Source organism: Amphiura filiformis, chromosome 18 (assembly GCF_039555335.1).
Source record: "Amphiura filiformis chromosome 18, Afil_fr2py, whole genome shotgun sequence".
Lineage (NCBI taxonomy): Eukaryota > Metazoa > Echinodermata > Ophiuroidea > Amphilepidida > Amphiuridae > Amphiura > Amphiura filiformis.
The window spans coordinates 10,299,781-10,317,678 of NC_092645.1; the positions used below are offsets into that span (position 1 = coordinate 10,299,781).

General features: G+C 34.8%; 1 protein-coding gene across 1 annotated transcript in view; it reads right to left on the reverse strand.

The window, feature by feature from the left end:
- The window catches only part of LOC140138960 (dynamin-binding protein-like), a 105,672-nt gene that overhangs the window by 87,509 nt on the left and 265 nt on the right, over positions 1 to 17,898 (reverse strand).

Sequence of the window (17,898 nt, forward strand, 5' to 3'; positions counted from 1 at the left end):
TCGTTTGACTACTTTGGTTGTGCCCCTACATACCCTGTCAAACATACATTGTTTAGTTAATTTGCAAATATGTGTCATTTTGTTTTTTCCCAATTATTTGATCAACCCAATCCAAAGAGATGAGATAATTGAACACACCATTAGCAGTGTTGTAGTCGAGTCCTCATCATCCGAGTCCGAGTCCTTGGTGTCCGAGTCCAAGTCCGAGTCCGAGTCCCTGCCAATTTCTGATGTCCGAGTCCGAGTCCGAGTCCTCAATGTTCGAGTCCGAGTCCGAGTCCTTATGTATCAAATTCAAGCCCGGGGTTTTCACCAATACTTTGTCAACGTGAGCCTATACTTAACCAGAATTTTAGTTCTATATTATTTTCTTGTAAATACTGAATTTGCTGGTCCCACCTCGCTGCCTAGTATTGTTTTTGGGCTGTGCAATAATTATCACGGAGCCCGGGAGGGATGAAATTGCAAAAATGCTTATCCCTCTCGGCCTGCCAAAAATCGCTCGTCCCCCCTCCCACAAATCTTTGCACACCCCCACCCCCTTTGCAACATGCCATATTTTGGGATTCCAATTTATAAACCTTAAATGGTTTAGATTATGATTATGTTGCAGGGAAATTTGCATGCATGGAAATAAGAGAATATTTCCATGGCATATGTAAGCGTTTCTGTCGTTTCCGTACTGTTTTCTATAAGCCTTTTAGACAATGTTAGAGCGCTTTATTTGAAAGGTGCCACATAATGCCTAAAATTGCTTGTTCCCCCCTCTCAGTTTGCCAAAAATGGCTTTCACCCTCCTTTTCGATGGGCCAAAAAATTCTTACCCACAATTTTACCTTCCCCCCAATGCTCATAATTTTTGCTCAGCCCCTTAGGTAGCATACCTTGGAAACAGAATAATCACAGACTCACAGTAACTTATTAGGTTTGTGTTTTAAAGAGGCAAAAGATCATTATGCATTTATATGACAATAAATATATGACGTCAGTACCAAACTTCAGGTGCCAAATGAAGGGGTGTTGGATCTGGCTGTAGGCCTAAGCAGTATTATTCCGGGGGTGGGGGTGGTCACTCACATGTGAAGGTGGTACGGGTATGTGCGGCGGTCCCTTGTTCAGGCTCTCCGGCAGTTCCTTAAGACCCACATTTGCATCATGCTCCCGTTCATTGAGCCTAACACTCTGAAAATAGTGGCTCTTTAGCTCAAATTTGGAAACATTTTGAATTTGTTAGCTCCAAAGCCTATAATTTCACCCAATTTTAGTTCACAGACATCCACAAAAATGTTGAAATTTCAGTTCATCAAGCCCCTATTTTGACCTAGAGTTCGGCACAACACACCTCTACCAAAATTTAACTTGAATGTCCCATCCCAGGGTATTATTATTCATGTACATTCGGTGTCTAACAAAGTAGTCATGTCAAAACAAATGATTATGGTTAAAATTCATTTATGGGCAATTCCATGGTAACTCGTGCTACACTTTTGGGTGTCCTTTTACATAATTTGTGCTCCAGCTTTTAAACTTATTTGATTGGAATCTTTATTTTTTGTATTTTAATACCCAACATTCAAGGCTAGATCCTCATAGTATTGCTAATTCAGGATATCAACTTTTGTACGTATGGGACAGCTGTAAAAAAACGGTAACTCGTGCTACGAGCAGAGGACATGCTTAAAAATCACTCATTTTTATTTTGATGGTGTTCTAAAACAAAAAACACTGAAGTCTTATTGATTATATGAGAAGTAATTGCTATGATAAGGTTTGTTTTGGTATACATTAAAAAGTTGTGCCCCTCATAGTTTTACATTGACTGGCAAAAAACATGGTAACTCGTACTACGGTAACTTTCGTGCTACAGTTTGTCCGGTCATATATAAAATGGTATTGTTCATCTAAATGTCAAATTTTTTGATAACAATTCCTCAACAACTGGTGTAATGATCAAATAACTCAATCTATGTACAAATAACCCCCCAAATAACCCATCTATGTACAAATAACACTATTCAGTGTACATTTGTATGTATCAGCATTCAGCATACAATGTACAATGTACCACACACATTACATACATACATCCCAGCATTACATACATGTACTTTCAAGTAAAATGCCTTGCTTCATCCTGTTTGGCTATTTCATCATACTAGGGCTTAAATTTAAATAGTTAACTTGAACAATCAACAATTGATAAAACTTTTATTTCCAGGTTATTTGACCCTAAATTCGTTCACAAAACTTGTAATGTTCATGGTTATTTACAATGATCGGCTAGAGTTTTTTTAAATTGCTTTCTGAGGTATAGAATGTTTGGTCATCTTTTGGTTGAGACAATTTCCTGTGATTTCTTGCTTGGTGCATTACTGAAATACAATATGCCTGATTTCAATCACTTCACCTGGAAAATGAGCATCATTACACTCAACAACAAACCAATTTCCTACACAAATCTCAGAACTATACAAATCTTAGTATCAACAATGTCACTGTGGCTGTTAATCTCAGGATTTCCAGTACCTGTATTAATGGATGGGTGCTTAGGCTAGGGATCCTGGGGGGGGGGGGACTAACATTTTGGTTGCATCATTTTGACCAGACCTGTATTAATAATGGGATATAAACTATACATGGGCTATTTCATTATAAATGACACGTTCACAAAAATGGCTTTTATCATATCTGGTTGATATAATTAGGGTGATAATGCAGTGTTATTAACTTAATTCTAAGTATGCCACAAACTACAAGCTACATGAGCATTTTTACAGAATTCTGTCTATTTTTGTATAAAAAATTGCCAAAAGGTACATTTTAACCCAATTTTGGAGTCCCATTTCATTTTGCCCATGTATTCTGAATTAATTCTTTGAAAAATTAGGTACATTCTATGGCAATGTGCTTGTTGCAATGAAAATATGATATGTGTGGAACATCATGCAAGTTGAATGGTGAAAATTGGTGCAAAAATGTTAAAATTCAGAGATTCTTGCAAAATTGGCATTTTTATGTTAAATAAAAAATGAGTGTCCTCTCCAATTCATGCCTCCATTTTTGTTAACATTAAAGAGGAAATATAAACCCTTACCCTACCTGTATAATCTGTGTTATATTACCAATTGATGGGACAGGGCACTGATTGAGGAATTCATTTATGTTACATACAGTAGACCACTTGTTCTTGATACCACAGTTCCGCGTTAAAAATTTGTCCTCTCCAGAACTGAAGTTAATTACTAATTGTTGAAATAAGAAGGATTATATCATAGAATGTGAAATTTGTAGAGGAAGAGTGGTCTTCCTTCTACCAAGGTGGCACATGATTTGGTATTTGTTGCATTTTGCAAGCCTGTATCCACGATTCTGTTTGCAATTTAACAAATGTCCTCTCCAGCACAATTATGTCATTTCCATGAATTGGTAAACAAACTAAAAATAAAAATTTCAAAGAGCCAAACCCACAAGAAATGTTTGCATTTTATTGCAAATTATGCTTACAAACCACTTTAGTGTTCAAATTATTGTCCAGTTGTTGAGAACACATATGATATTATTCTGCATTGAACTTGGTTAGCTAAAAATTGCAATATTCCTAATTTAACCAGAATATTAACCCTGTTTGTAGTGGATTTTAAATGCTGGGGATCTTTTATGCAATAATATTGATGCAATAATATTGATGCAGCTATTTCTAAAGTTAAAGTACGCTTTATTATGTGTTAAAAAATGTGTCCTATCCAGAACAAATGACACAGGAGGGGTCTTTTATTTTAGGTTTTCCATGACTAGTACAACAGATTGACGCAGAATACTCACTTATGCATCAGTGTAGCTATTGGGCAGGACAAAATGACTATTTCATGAATTTTTCATGTGAAGATAAAGTTTATCCTTAAAATATGTAGTAATTTTGCACCATTTATCTGGATTAGTATCAATTTACTAATTGTTTTATATTGAAACTGGCATATTTAAGACACTGAAGTGTAAAGGAACATACAACAATTATTACAGACTAAATATGAATAAGTATGAACCCAATGTTGGTTACATATACTCTTTCAAAGCTGTGTATTAAATTGTTTAAAAAATGTCCCTCCAGACGGCAGCTATGTTTTACACAGCAAAAATTCAATTTAATTTTTTTAATGGTTCCTGAGGGTTTGACGCTCTAATATTTTGAGAATTATTGACACACCATCTGAACTTTGAAATGATAATGAATTTGCATGAAATAAATGAGTTTGAATTTTGACCCTTTTGGGACTCAATGTTGTCATTTATAATGAAATAGCCCACATGTAGCATGTTTTTTAGAGAGACTGTACAAAGTAAAGTCTCAAAAAAGGACTTTATTGGTGTGTGCAAAAATTTGGTATTTACACTATTTTTGCACATGATTGGGGTGGAAACTGGCTCCTTGAATCTTTTCTCTATCTTTGCCTTCCATATTTTTACTTTCATTTTCCTGTTAGGAGGGCACTTTTCTCTTTAATTTTTTTCCCCACACATATGTGTGCTTGCCTGGTTGTTTGTTTGTTTCTTTCTTTGTTTTGCTATCCGGGGAGTAAATTCACTAATCCACTGTGCAGCTCCAACACGGTAACTACAAACTTGGTACCGGTATGGTGATAGGATAATGGTGGCTTGATGTGCTGTGTAGTTTTTTGTTATGTTATTTGCATACATGTATTTATGAATATTAATGAGCTTATTTGCAAATTTTGCCTACATTTTCATTAATCCACTCTGCAGCTTAAACGCATAATAACCAATCAACTTCAAACTCGGTTTGGTTGGATATGGGGATTGGTGGCCTGATGTGCTGTATAATTTTGTGTCATGTTATTTGCATATTTATGAATATTAATGAGCTTATTTGCATATTCAATATTATTTTTTATTTACAAACCTTTGTTTATGTTATTTACACACTTGTGTGTGTGGGGGTGGGGGGTGTGTGTGTGGGGGGCACCTTACTTACGAACTGCATTACTTCTACTTTGTCATGGGGCAGTCTGCCCCTTAACCCTCCCCAACCCACTGGCTACACTGATGCTAGAAAGCTGTCACATATAAATGCATATTCATGTAGTTGGGAGATCCTCTATTGCTGCCAAGTGGTAATTGCATTACCTTTGCTGGTACAGGGGGAAGTGGGCTATGGTAACTCGTGCTACATCGGTAACTCGTGCTACTGGTAACTTCGTGCTACAGTTTTAATGGGTCATTATTATGTGATGGATAGTGTTTTGTATATTAATTTCCTATTTTTACTCAAGGCACTACTAGTAGAAGGAAAATAATAAGTGGCATCAATTAAATTGCCAACATTTTGTAAATATATAAAAAAAATGCATCTTTCGGTAACTCGTGCTACATCATATTTAGTGCTATGAAAACACAATGAAAGAAAAAAATTGTTGGGGGACTATTCAAAATGTGATGGATATTTCTTGAAGACCATATTTCATAGATATAAAATGTATCAAATTAAAAATAAAAGTGCCCCTGTGTAATAAAATAGGCCCATTTGGAAAATATCTAAGTTGAACAGGATTTTTCGACTAAAAATACACTCTCCGAAAAAATTATTTTTTTTAAACAAAATGTTAGAAAAATACCGAAAAAAGTTTAGAACTTGAACATTACATCTGTTTGGAATAATATGAAAGTTAAAAAAAATACATAGAGGCAATTTTATTTTTTTGAGTCATGTCCACTTTTGCTTGGAATTGCCCTTATATATAAAGATATAACTGAAAGCAATCTTGCTTTTTAGTTGTACTTTTATTTACAAACTGAATTTATTTGCATGCAAAATTACTTAAATTAATCACGTGATGTGAACATTGATCAAGCAAGGAAGTTTACAATGAACGAAAATGAAAGACCTAAAAGACCCTATTTTGCGGACTCGAGGAGGACTCGGAGCTGAGTCCCCGAGTCCGAGTCCGAGTCATTAGCTCCCGAGTCCAAGTCCGAGTCCGAGTCCTTGAAAAAAGGACTCGAGTCCGGACTCGAGTCCGAGTCCGAGTCCCGAGTCCTCCAACACTGACCATTAGCATTATTCACAATACCCACAGACTACTGCAGACCTGTATTAACAGTCAAAGTCCCTGTGTATTATATGCTGCGATTCTCGCATATTCATGAGGGCCGATTGTTCGATCGTGCCGTGTCTAACAATCACGCCAGCATTGCGTGCCTTTGCGTATACGCATTGCGTGCCTTTGTGATTATGCAATAGACTGTAAAAATATGTGGTAAGTGCATAGCAGGTTTGCCTGTTGTATTTCACAGAACAATCAGCCCTCATTATTGGGTGATGCTGAAACTTTTGACTGCTCGTACGCGGTCTGTTATCTTCTTTGTCCATGACAATACCTTACTGTTGTCTTTTTTATTGGCTAATTACATAATATAATCGTCTGAAAAACCAACCAAAATAGTGTAATCTCAGAAGCAATTTGTAGCTTAATCTCCTTCAGCCCTACTATTCTTACCACATCTCTGATTGGCTCAATACAATGATATACCCCTCTTTGTAACCAATCGAAATCGTTCTTAGTGATATGGGTTTAGCACACAACGGAAGCTATTATATTTTTTACAACCACACTATATCTATTTTATTGTGTTGGAGACTGCTTAATTGGCCATTAAACTCCCACCTTCACTGTATTCTGCAGCTATCATAAATATTTGGGTAGTTGTAAATTTAGTTAACGTATCGAAACGTATGGAAATGGGTGGAAAAGGGTGGAAATGGATGGAAATGGATGGGAAAAGGATAGGAACGGGTCAAAAAGGATGAAAATGGGTCGTAATTAATCAAAATATGACTCAAACATCTCGAAATGAGTACAATAAGAGCTAAAAGAGTCAAAATGGGTTTCACCCGTCGATCAAAATGCTCAAATCATAGGACAATGTGGCCAGTTATACAAAGCCGCCACAGCAGCATGAAACCACAGATATTTGTGATGAAACATTGGCAGATCTCAAAAGGTCAAGGCCATAATGTAATATAATACATAAAACAAATTTTCAACATAATTTGTGTAAATAAATGTCCATGCATACACCAGTTGCAAACTTTTCAAGATAATTATTGTCTTTATTGAAATATAAATCTTTTAACATTCTTTTTTTGAAGTAGTACATCAGCTATTAAGTACTACTGGTACTATAGAAAGTAACAATCCTGGAGAAGAACTGCATCATAAAACATTTTGGTGAAAATTGTCTTGATAAAAATTGTGTATTTTTCCACAATTCATTCACCAAATTGGTCCGGTCTATATAGATATGATATCAAATTTTAGAATTAAAGAAGAATTGTACTTTCTTTCTTTCCTTCTTGCGTTAATTGATTAATTAATTAATTAATTTCCTTCTTGATTAATTAATTAATTTCTTCTTGCGTTAATTTATTAATTAATTAAAAGAAAATCAAGGCCTAATTGTTCTTTCTTCCTTCCATTACTAGTATTTGAATTTTATTTGCATGAAAAGAAAAAGCAAGAAAGAAAGAAATGCAAAAATAGGGAAGACAAGAAAACAAATGAAGACACAGGATAAGAAATCACATTTTGGTGAACTTTAGCTCTTATTGTACTCATTTCGAGATGTTCGAGTCATATTTTGATTCATTACGATCCATTTTCATCCTTTTCGATCCGTTCCTATCCTTTTCTCATCCGTTTCCATCCTTTTCCATCCATTTCCATACGTTTCGATACGTTACTAAATTTACAACTACCCATAAATATTTTACCAACACCATTAATTGGTTTTACCCTTTTCATGGATAACAAATTGAAGCCAGCTGCATGTCATTTAAAATAGTATCTACCAACTGTTTTGTTGAAGAAAAAAAAGAAGAAGAAAAATATTTTGACCAAATTTGTGCATATTTTATTCCAGATCTTGGTCAGCGGACTGGACATATGGAAAAATGTGACATAGGATAATGTGATCACAATAACGGCTATTTGGTTATATTTTGGTGTTTATGATAGAAAAGTCTTCTTCCGAAATGCAACATTATTGCATGATATCTTCATAACCAATTATAGGCTTCCAAAATCCACTACTGCTTGCACAAATCACAGACCCTAAAAAAGATGCGGTGCACAGATTCTGTATTTTATTTTTACAAAAATATTATACAGGGTGTATCAAACTAAAATATACAGTTTGAAAAATGTCACTAAATTAACTTATCAGGTATTTGGTCAAAATTCCAATAGTTGATAGCTGATTCAACGTCTTGTCCTCCCACAACTGTAAAATCACTGGCTATTTTTGTGAGCTGAGTAAAAATGCAGTTGCACAAAGTCAAATAAAATCAAAGCAACATGAAAATCACATGTTTATAACCACTTTCTTTCCAGTAGTTGACAAGTCTTAGTCTTCCACATGGCCACCAGGCCATTGCCAACATGCCTCTGTATGCAGATATCAGTTCTCCTCAACATGGCATTCACACCACATCTAATGAGAGGTTTGTCCTGCTTGGGGATGCCAACTTGTGCAATTGTGTGTCTCTGGAATTCAAGGTCTGACAGAGGTCTTGTGAAAACATTTGATTTCAGATAATCCCACAAGAAGAAATCCAGGTGTAAGATCAGGAGATCTTAGGAGCCATTCCACTTGGTGCTTCAAAGCACTCACACAATTCCCAAAAAATTCTGCAAGGTGTTCTGTCAGTTACTGTAAAGAAAGTGGTGAAACTGTGATTTTCATGTTATTTTAATTAACTTTGAGCAACTGCATTTTTACACCGCTCACGCAGTGATTTTACCACTGTGGGCGGACAAGATGGTGATTCAGCTATCAACAAAAGCATTTTGACCTTGTACTTTTTAATCTGGTAGCATTTTTCAAATTGTATACTTTATTTTGATACACCCTGTACATATTTACTAATATTAGCCTCTTTGAGATTGGTTAATTGTCCATTATATGTCCACCCAGCATCGCTATTTACCTCCATCGTAAATAATTTACAACTGACATTAACACCTTGTATCTTCCACATGGGTGACGATATCTGGCTAGCATGATCTTATAATACTACGTACATTTATACTCATGGTCAAGACAGGCTGAATTATTAGCCTTTAGAACTACTTTGATTGGTTACAAAGAGGGCTATATCATGTATTGGGCCAATCAGGGATATGGTAAGAATAGTCAGTAGGGGATTAAGTCTAAACTACTGGAGATCTAAAAGCTCAACTTTGATTGGTTACACAAATGATTATATCATGCAATTGACCAATCACTCATGGGGTATTAAATGCCTAGAGATTTACATTCTGATCATCACACATCATGGCTTGTATTTGGCTCTTGCCCATCAGCAGGGCCATAAGCAAGGTTAAAAAAAGTGGGGTGGCCATCACCACAAATGTGGGGCGGCCAAATTACAAATATATGCCAAAATTGAAATAAAGATATAAAGAAAAACATATAAAAAATTTCAAAAAGTGTGGAGGCCATGGCATCCATGGACGCCCAGCTTGCTACAGCCCTGCCCATCAACAATAACATGCCAGGCATAACATTATTATGTATTGGTGACTCCAAGTGTGTGAAAATATAGGATCTAAAGAATAAAATTAGGATGCCATACGCCCAATATTTCTTTGTCTCGCAATGAGTTTTAAAATACAGGACTTGACTTCCTCTCATCCAATATTTTAAAACCCATAGCTTAACCAAGAAATATGGACCCAATCAATCCAATTTTATATCAAAGTTGTTACATGTTCAGGTGTAAATGTGGGCAATCCAGTGACATCCCCTGTCTTGGTCATACAATGTAGATCAAACTGAATACATATAGACTCTCACTTTTTTCTTTCAAAGCAAGATTAAACCTGCGTTTCCATTTGTAAATCAAACATAAGAACTAGGACACCGGCATTTGATTAAAAAATGTCAGTGTAAAACGACAAATGATGGATCAAGTAAGTTGATACATGCCTCCCCAGGATGCAATGCTCACATGATTAGGGCTGGATTAACCTTTGGGCCAGATGGGCCCGGGCCCCAAATATTGGCCCATGCATCTTCCTTTAAGCCCCAATAACATCATGTTTTGGGCCAAAATAGAGCAAAATTGCACAAGTTTGCGCGCTTCACATGTACTGGTCCTTCAAATAGCAAAATTCACCTTGATTTGGGGCTAAAATAGTCTGAAATTGAATTTCTGTCCTAAAAATATTGGAACAAAATATGCTTGTCCCCCTCTAAATTTTAAGGCATCCGCCACCACTGTCAATCTTATACATAAACCAAAACTTGACCACTTTAAGTGCACATGCCTTCTTCGGCACGTGAGTTTGGGACCTCCAAATTTTGGCCTGGCCCATGGCCACCAAAAAGGTAAATCTGGCCCTGCACATGATAATTCACATGAAAAAAATAGTCAAATTTAGAGACATCCTGGCTGCTGAGTTGATGTTCTTTGTTTGTCGCGCACCTGTACAACAGAAGCATGTAAAACAAAGAACACCAAAGCGGCAGGAAGGACGTCTCAAAACTACCAACTTGCAACTCGCTCATTTCTTGGTAGCAGGTCACATAATTGCCGCATCTAAAACCTCAGTCAAAGCAATTGTCTCAAAATTATGCATTTTGTGCTGGTTTCTAGAGATGTTGGAACAATGCATTCTGGGAGAACATACGATGGTACAAACAAGTAGGTTGATACTTGTTACACATATGCTCTATTGACTGAGGCTCTATATCATGCAGTGCTGGATGGACAAACAACATGGTTTTTTAAGTATATTTGGTAGATATTTGAGTGTATATGGGAGATATTTGGGTGTATTTAGTTGATGATTGGCAGATATTTGGGTGTATTTGGGAGATATTTGGGTGTATTTGGGAGATATTTGGGTGTATTTGAGAGATATTTGGTTGATATTTGGGATATATTTGGAAGATATTTGGAAGATATTTGGAAGATATTTGGGAAATATTTGGGAGATATTTGAGTGTATTTGGGAGATATTTGGATGTATTTGGTAGATATTTGGGTGTATTTGAAAGATATCTGGGTGCATTTGGGAGATATTTGGTAGATATTTAGGCCTAGGTGTATTTGGTTAGATATGAAAATTGTGAGTTTTATGAAAAGTATAGATTGATTCTCATTTATTGATTTCATATTACTTGTAAACAAAATGTGCATGAGATAAAATCTTTTGAAGAATTTATCATTAATTTTTTTATAATTATCTTCTGGATTTCTCAAAAAACAAAACCAAAATGCGGAAAAAAGAATGCAACATACCAGAAACTTCATTTTAATAGCTGAGTGAAACTGATCTAGCCCAGCTAGCGATATTTAATGGAATATAATGTTTAATCTAGCAGATATCTTGCTTTTTGTAGCAGCATTTACACTGCTGTTTTTGTGCATTTATTTGCCATTTTATAATTCTGAATTATCTACCTTTGGGCAGTTGCGTATATCAATTAGATCTTTATTGATGGTAAAACTGATGGTTTAAAAAAATGTTTTGTGGTATTTTATGTTTCAGTTCATGTATTTCTTTTGTACCTTTTGTCATTTATTTGCACAGCGCTTTAGGACCTAATTTGTTTAATACCCTTTATAAAGTGTTGTCTGCATCACATACTGTCGTATTGTAAAAAGCTGCCTTGTGTGATTTTTATATCATTGTTGTATTTTATTTTGTAATTTTTATATTTCAGCATGCTTCTTTTTTCATGAATGGACATGAAGTTGCAATATTGCGATAATAACCTGAAAATTAATAATTTTACAGTATATCTCATCATAATTAGATGACAATAATAGAAAAATCACAAAAAGGCAGCCTTTTTAGACATGACAGTATGTGAAGCAGACAACTATGTGTTATTATTATTATTTAGTACAAAGCTGCATCTTCTAAGATAGATTAATTATTAGCATTCAATACACATCAGCTTCTTATTTGCCTTGTCCCATTGAGACACAAAAACAGTAACACTATCAACCACGCTACCCTGGATAATATGAAATGAAGATGATGCTTAATACTAAGACAAATATAACTAATATACATATAATTAAAGACCTAGTAGAAGAAATAAACTGTAATCTATATAATGCTAATTTGATGTTGGATGTTTCCTTCATAATTATACACTAAGGTGACAAAAAAAGAAAACCCTGTTCTACGGGCCCAACCGACCCAAATTTTCCTGTTCAAATGAATGTCAGGAATGTTGAGGGCACGGTGGCTCAGTGGTTATGGCCTTGGACTTGGACTCATAATCTGAGAGCTTGCTTTACGTGCGTGGGTTTGAGTCCCCGTCCCGCCTCCGTGTTGCGCCCTTGGGCAAGGCGCTTTGTCTCGCTTGCTTCACCTCACCCAGGTGCAATGGGAAGCTGTTAGGGGTAGTCACAGTCGTTGTACTGATGAACCCTGCGCCATTTGTAGGCAGCAAACGTGGTTCCGACATATTCTAATAATGGCGGAATAAATGTAAAGCGCTTTGAGGCTGTTTACGGCATAAAGCGCTATATAAATATCTAAATTTAATGTCGACCCAAATTTAGGAAATTTCAGAAACAAGTTTTTTTCTGTATTTTCTCAAGTTGCAAATTATTTACAGATTTTGGTTATTTTTGGGTCATTTCAAAAAAAAAAGGCAGACCGGAGACCGACCGACCCTACTTGAAAGGTCCGTCCGCCCGTAGAACAAGGTTTCTTTTTTCGTCGCCTAACACACTAAATGTAAAGAGTGAAAATTCACTCAGTTCAATGATCCCTCCAGTGGTGTGAAATGTCACTCTTTTGAAGTGAATTGGGGATTGCACTCTATATTAACTCTTTGCAGCGTGACTTTCACAGTTTTTTTCATTCAATCTTCATTCTTTTATTTTACTTCATAAGTTCATAGTAGTAATTACTGTAGACACTCCTTTAGAGTGAAATCCTCACTTTTTTACCCATTTACATTTAGAGAGCAGTACATGTATAACACTGGTATCACATGTACTAACACACATTTGTCCCTTAATGTTATAAAAGGTCCTTAGGCTAAAGATTGTTCATTAAAAATATCCTGAATTGAATACGATACGAGCAGTGTGTAACCCTAAATGCCAAGAAATTCAAAGGTAGTACGTAGTACGGTATTTTGTAATACATTGCATAACGTTCCATATAAAAACCGTCCGTAGTTAATAAGATTTTGGAACTATATTGGGATCATTCTTATTGTTCAATATGCTAACAGCATTATTCACATAAGTGCTACTTGCTGATTGGCTAAAAGAAGACTATTATGATTTATTGAGCCAATCAGCAACATGGTAAAAATGGTGGTAGAGCCCATGAGTACTAACCTGCTGATTGGTTACAAGAAGACACTTATGATTTATTAGGCCAATCAGTACAAGGTATGGTGGTAGGGCTGAAGAAGATTGAGTTTAAATATTAAGAAGCTGTATTTTAATTTGTCACCCATATGAATATATCACCTAATTGACCAATCACAAGCATTGTAAGAAAGGCAATAGTTTCTGAGGTGATTAGCTAAGGCCAAGTAAAAAAAATAACATGTATATCGTCCAGACTTTTTCAAAAATCAGTGAGGGAGGCCCTTCTTATTTGTTAATATGTTATTTTTTTACCATTCATTTCTGTGTAAAATTGCAATTGCAAAGTATTTGTCAACACGTCAGAAAGTGTTTGCAATGCATTTATAAATGATAACCAAGAACTTCTTAACATGTCTTTTCATTACAACAATTTTAGAAACAAAGTAAGGGAGTAAATAAGAAAAATATTTGAAAATATCCTAAAATTGGTGAGAGCGGGGACGGTATAACTATAGGCTCTACATGTTAGTTATTATTTTACTTGGCCTAATGCTGAAAATCTTGATGAATGTTGGGCAAATACACTCACACTTTATAGTATTTGAAATATATATTTTTGACCTTTTGTAACTAAAAACTTCTCATACAATTCCTCAAACCTCATCTAAACAAGCAATATATTAGAGGCACTTTTGCACTAGGATTTAACATGCCCACATGAAATAATTTTAAGTGGACATTTTCACACATTAATTTTTCACGCTAATCCAATTTTTAACTACATATATTACTAAATTTGCAATTTTAAGCTTCCTGGCAGAAACCCTATTCACAAATGGAATGCAATATGCATTCATGCACTGTTATTTTTGTAGTACCTGCTCTGAATGTGAAATGCGTGAAAAAATGTTATGTGAAAATTCCTACTTTGACAGTATGCCATCCAGTGCAGATATAATATTATATGGTTATAAATGGCTGACTGTCAAAATAACCGTAGGAAAAGATGGTGGTTTATTGCAAGTGATGTTACAGGCCACATCAATGCAACACAGCTAATATTAAATGTTCCTAAATGCTGCAGAATGACGCTCAAAACCAGTAACCATTTTGATCAAACAAATTGCTTTTCATTATAATAATGATCCCACTCTGCTGTATTCAAATTTGCAAAATAAATTTCTACTATCTGCAGTACATTTTGTACTATCTTCAGTAGATAGCAACATTATTTTTTATTATCATCTTCACAGATAATCAACGCTATGCCTATAGTTAGTATCTTCAGTAGATAGCAACACTCTTTCTACTATCATCAACAGATAGCAACACTATTTCTACTATCTTAGATAGCAATACCATTTCCACTATCTTCAGTAGATAGCAATACCATTTCTACCATCTTCAGTAGATAGTAACATTATTTCTACTATCTTCAGTAGAAAGCAATACTATTTCTACTATTTTCATCAGAGAGCAACGACATTTCTACTATTTTCAATAGATAGCAACATATTTCTACTATCTTCAGTAGATAGGCTTCATTAGATATCAACTCTTTTTTTTACTATATATAGTAGATAGAAACACTATTATCCTTAGCATAGATAGCAACATTATTTTTATTATCTCCAGCTGATAGCAACACTATGCCTGCAGTAACTTCAGTAGATAGCAATACTATTTCTCATATCTTCAGTAGATAGCAATACTATTTCTATCTTCAGTATATATCAACACTATTTCTACTATCTTCAGTAGATAGTAACACTGTATCTACTATCCTGAACAGATAGCTACACTATTTCTACTATCTTCAGTAGATAGTAATACTAATTTTAACATCTTCAGTAGATAGTAACACTATTTTTACCATCTTCAGTACATATCAACATTATTTCTACCATCTTCAACAGCTAGCAACACTACTTCTACCATCTTCGGTTGATAGAAACACTAGTTCTACTATCTTCAGTAGAAAGCAACAATGTTTCTACTATCTTCAGCAGATAGTAACACTATTTCTACTATATTCAGTACATAGCAACACTATTTCTACTCTCTTCGGTAGATACTAATTATTAAACATTTTTATTGTCAAATATGGTATGATTTAAAGGTAGAGCTAGTACATGTATCAAAAGCGAAGTAACAATGCGTATCAAGGAAATTGTACTCCTAACCGAGCATAATGCTCTGCGTAGATTGTTTAATGCTTTACTACATTTCGGAAGCAATCCGCTAGGGCACATTATTGCCATTAATGGATATTCACATGATGTGATTTTGAATAAAGGATAGTGGAGGTACCCAGTACTAGAATATGCAGTTTTGGCAATATTGTGTGTTTACGACTTACAATTAAGATTATGGAATACCAAATCCTGCAAGGGGATGTCGGTGCCCAATTTGCATTTTAATCTGCAGAATGCAGAATTGGCAACACTGTGTCTTTGAAACGTGTAATTAAGCTTATACCGAGGCCTAGAAGGGGATACTGTTAGACAAATTAATTTTGTTAGAAATTTAACTTCTGAATATTAAGCTCCCAAATTACAAAATTACATTGTTACCAGTATAGTTAATATCCAAAGGAATTAAGTTGGGAACCATCCAAAATTATTAACCTAAATAAGCAGCGGAGTTTGGAAATTTTAACAAGCTACGGCATCCCAATTTAGGTGCTTAACATGTAGTTTCAGAAATACTGTGTCTTCATGGACTGTAATCAAGCTTATACTGAGGCCTGGAAGGGATACTGTTTGACATACTTATTTTGTGATAAATTTAATTTCACAATTGACTTTTAACATAGTACAATATAAAAGATCGTAGCAACCTGCTTTCAATCATTTCACATTAATATTTTATCTGGGACAATTCAATAAACAGCACTGTTTCTTTGTCATCCACTGTGCAAACTGTGTCAATGGTACACATGAATGTAATTTATCTCAATCTCTTACTCTAGGAAAAAGGCCTATTACTTATGTGTGCAGCAAAATTTAATTAAACTTTGCACAAATTGACAATTTATCAATCAAACATTTACATGTAAAGCTTAAAAATTATGACAGGGAAAGATGTTGTAAATTATCACTCTCCAACATGCCACTATTCATCCAAAGATTTAGTCCTTTAGAAGGAAATATGTCAGAAGGATATATTTATTTTAATACATGTATATTAATAATAAATATTTTGTTGAAACTGACAAATGTAACATGTAAATTGCCTAGCTTTAGAGTAGTGTCAAAGACGATTTGAAATTCATATCCTTGAAATCCATACATCCCCTGTATGGAAGACATGACCCTAACCGCCCAAGGGCTTTTTGGTGATGGGAAGGGAAAGAAGGAAGGAATAAAGAGAGAAAACAAAGAAAGAACTTTGTTTGCTCAGGGTGGGATTCGAACCTGAGACCCCTCCCATGCCAAGCACTGGGTCGACGACACTTTGCCACAGGTGTTGGGCTTCACTGGCCAGTGAAACCATGCCTATATATCACAAATAGTGCATATATCAAGTAGTACTTTGTTGTACCCCGTCCTGTTAAGGTTAATCTTTCATACAGGAAGTGTGAATTTCAAAAATCTACACCCCCATGTGAGAGAGATTAATGTCATACCTTCCACAAATTGTATGGATTTAAACTGTAATAGCCCAATTCTCTCAAAATAACAACCCTCTTCAAGACATTATACATGTCATAAACAAACTTTAAATAAATAAATGTCATCAGTTCTTTTATAATATCAAACAATTAATGTTTCATGATGTATTTAATGTCATGATATCCAAAGCACATCATTCATTTTATCTGCCTGTGATTTATTTGTATGAAAACATCTAAATATGACATGAACTTCATATCAACAATTAGCAATCTAAAGAACAAAATTTAATAGCTCAGTATATAAAATTATCAAAAATATATATCTCAAAACAGTTTTCCCAAAGATTAACAAAAAAAGAAAGAAAGCAGCTACCTGCATGGGGCAAATCATTATCAAGCATTACCAGTATAATAATGTAGCATGTAGCTGTATCCCTGAATCATGCTAATTGGTTTATAATATGGTTGTGTCTTGGGCCATGATAGTGGTCAGCGAATTCATGTAAGCATGCTGCGGCTTGTAGGTTTTTTCCTGTGTATACGCATAGTGCACTATAATCACTGTACTTTTTATTTTATTTTTCATACCAAACCATCTATATATATCACCTCATCTTGGTATCAGATACCAACTATTTATATGCAAACAAAATATTAAGAAATAATATATTGGATAGTTTTAGGAAATAAAATTCTGAAGCTGGTTCCAAGTAATACCAAGCATCACATACATATTCATCCATAATTGTATATAATATACCATAGCCCAACCACCAATTAACATGTAATTCAATATCAATTATAGAAAATAGAAAATTTACCTCATCATTGTAAAAACAGTACCAAAATTCAGAAACCAGTTCCATACACTAAATTGTAAATTAATACATCAATAGCCACATGTATTATAAAATAG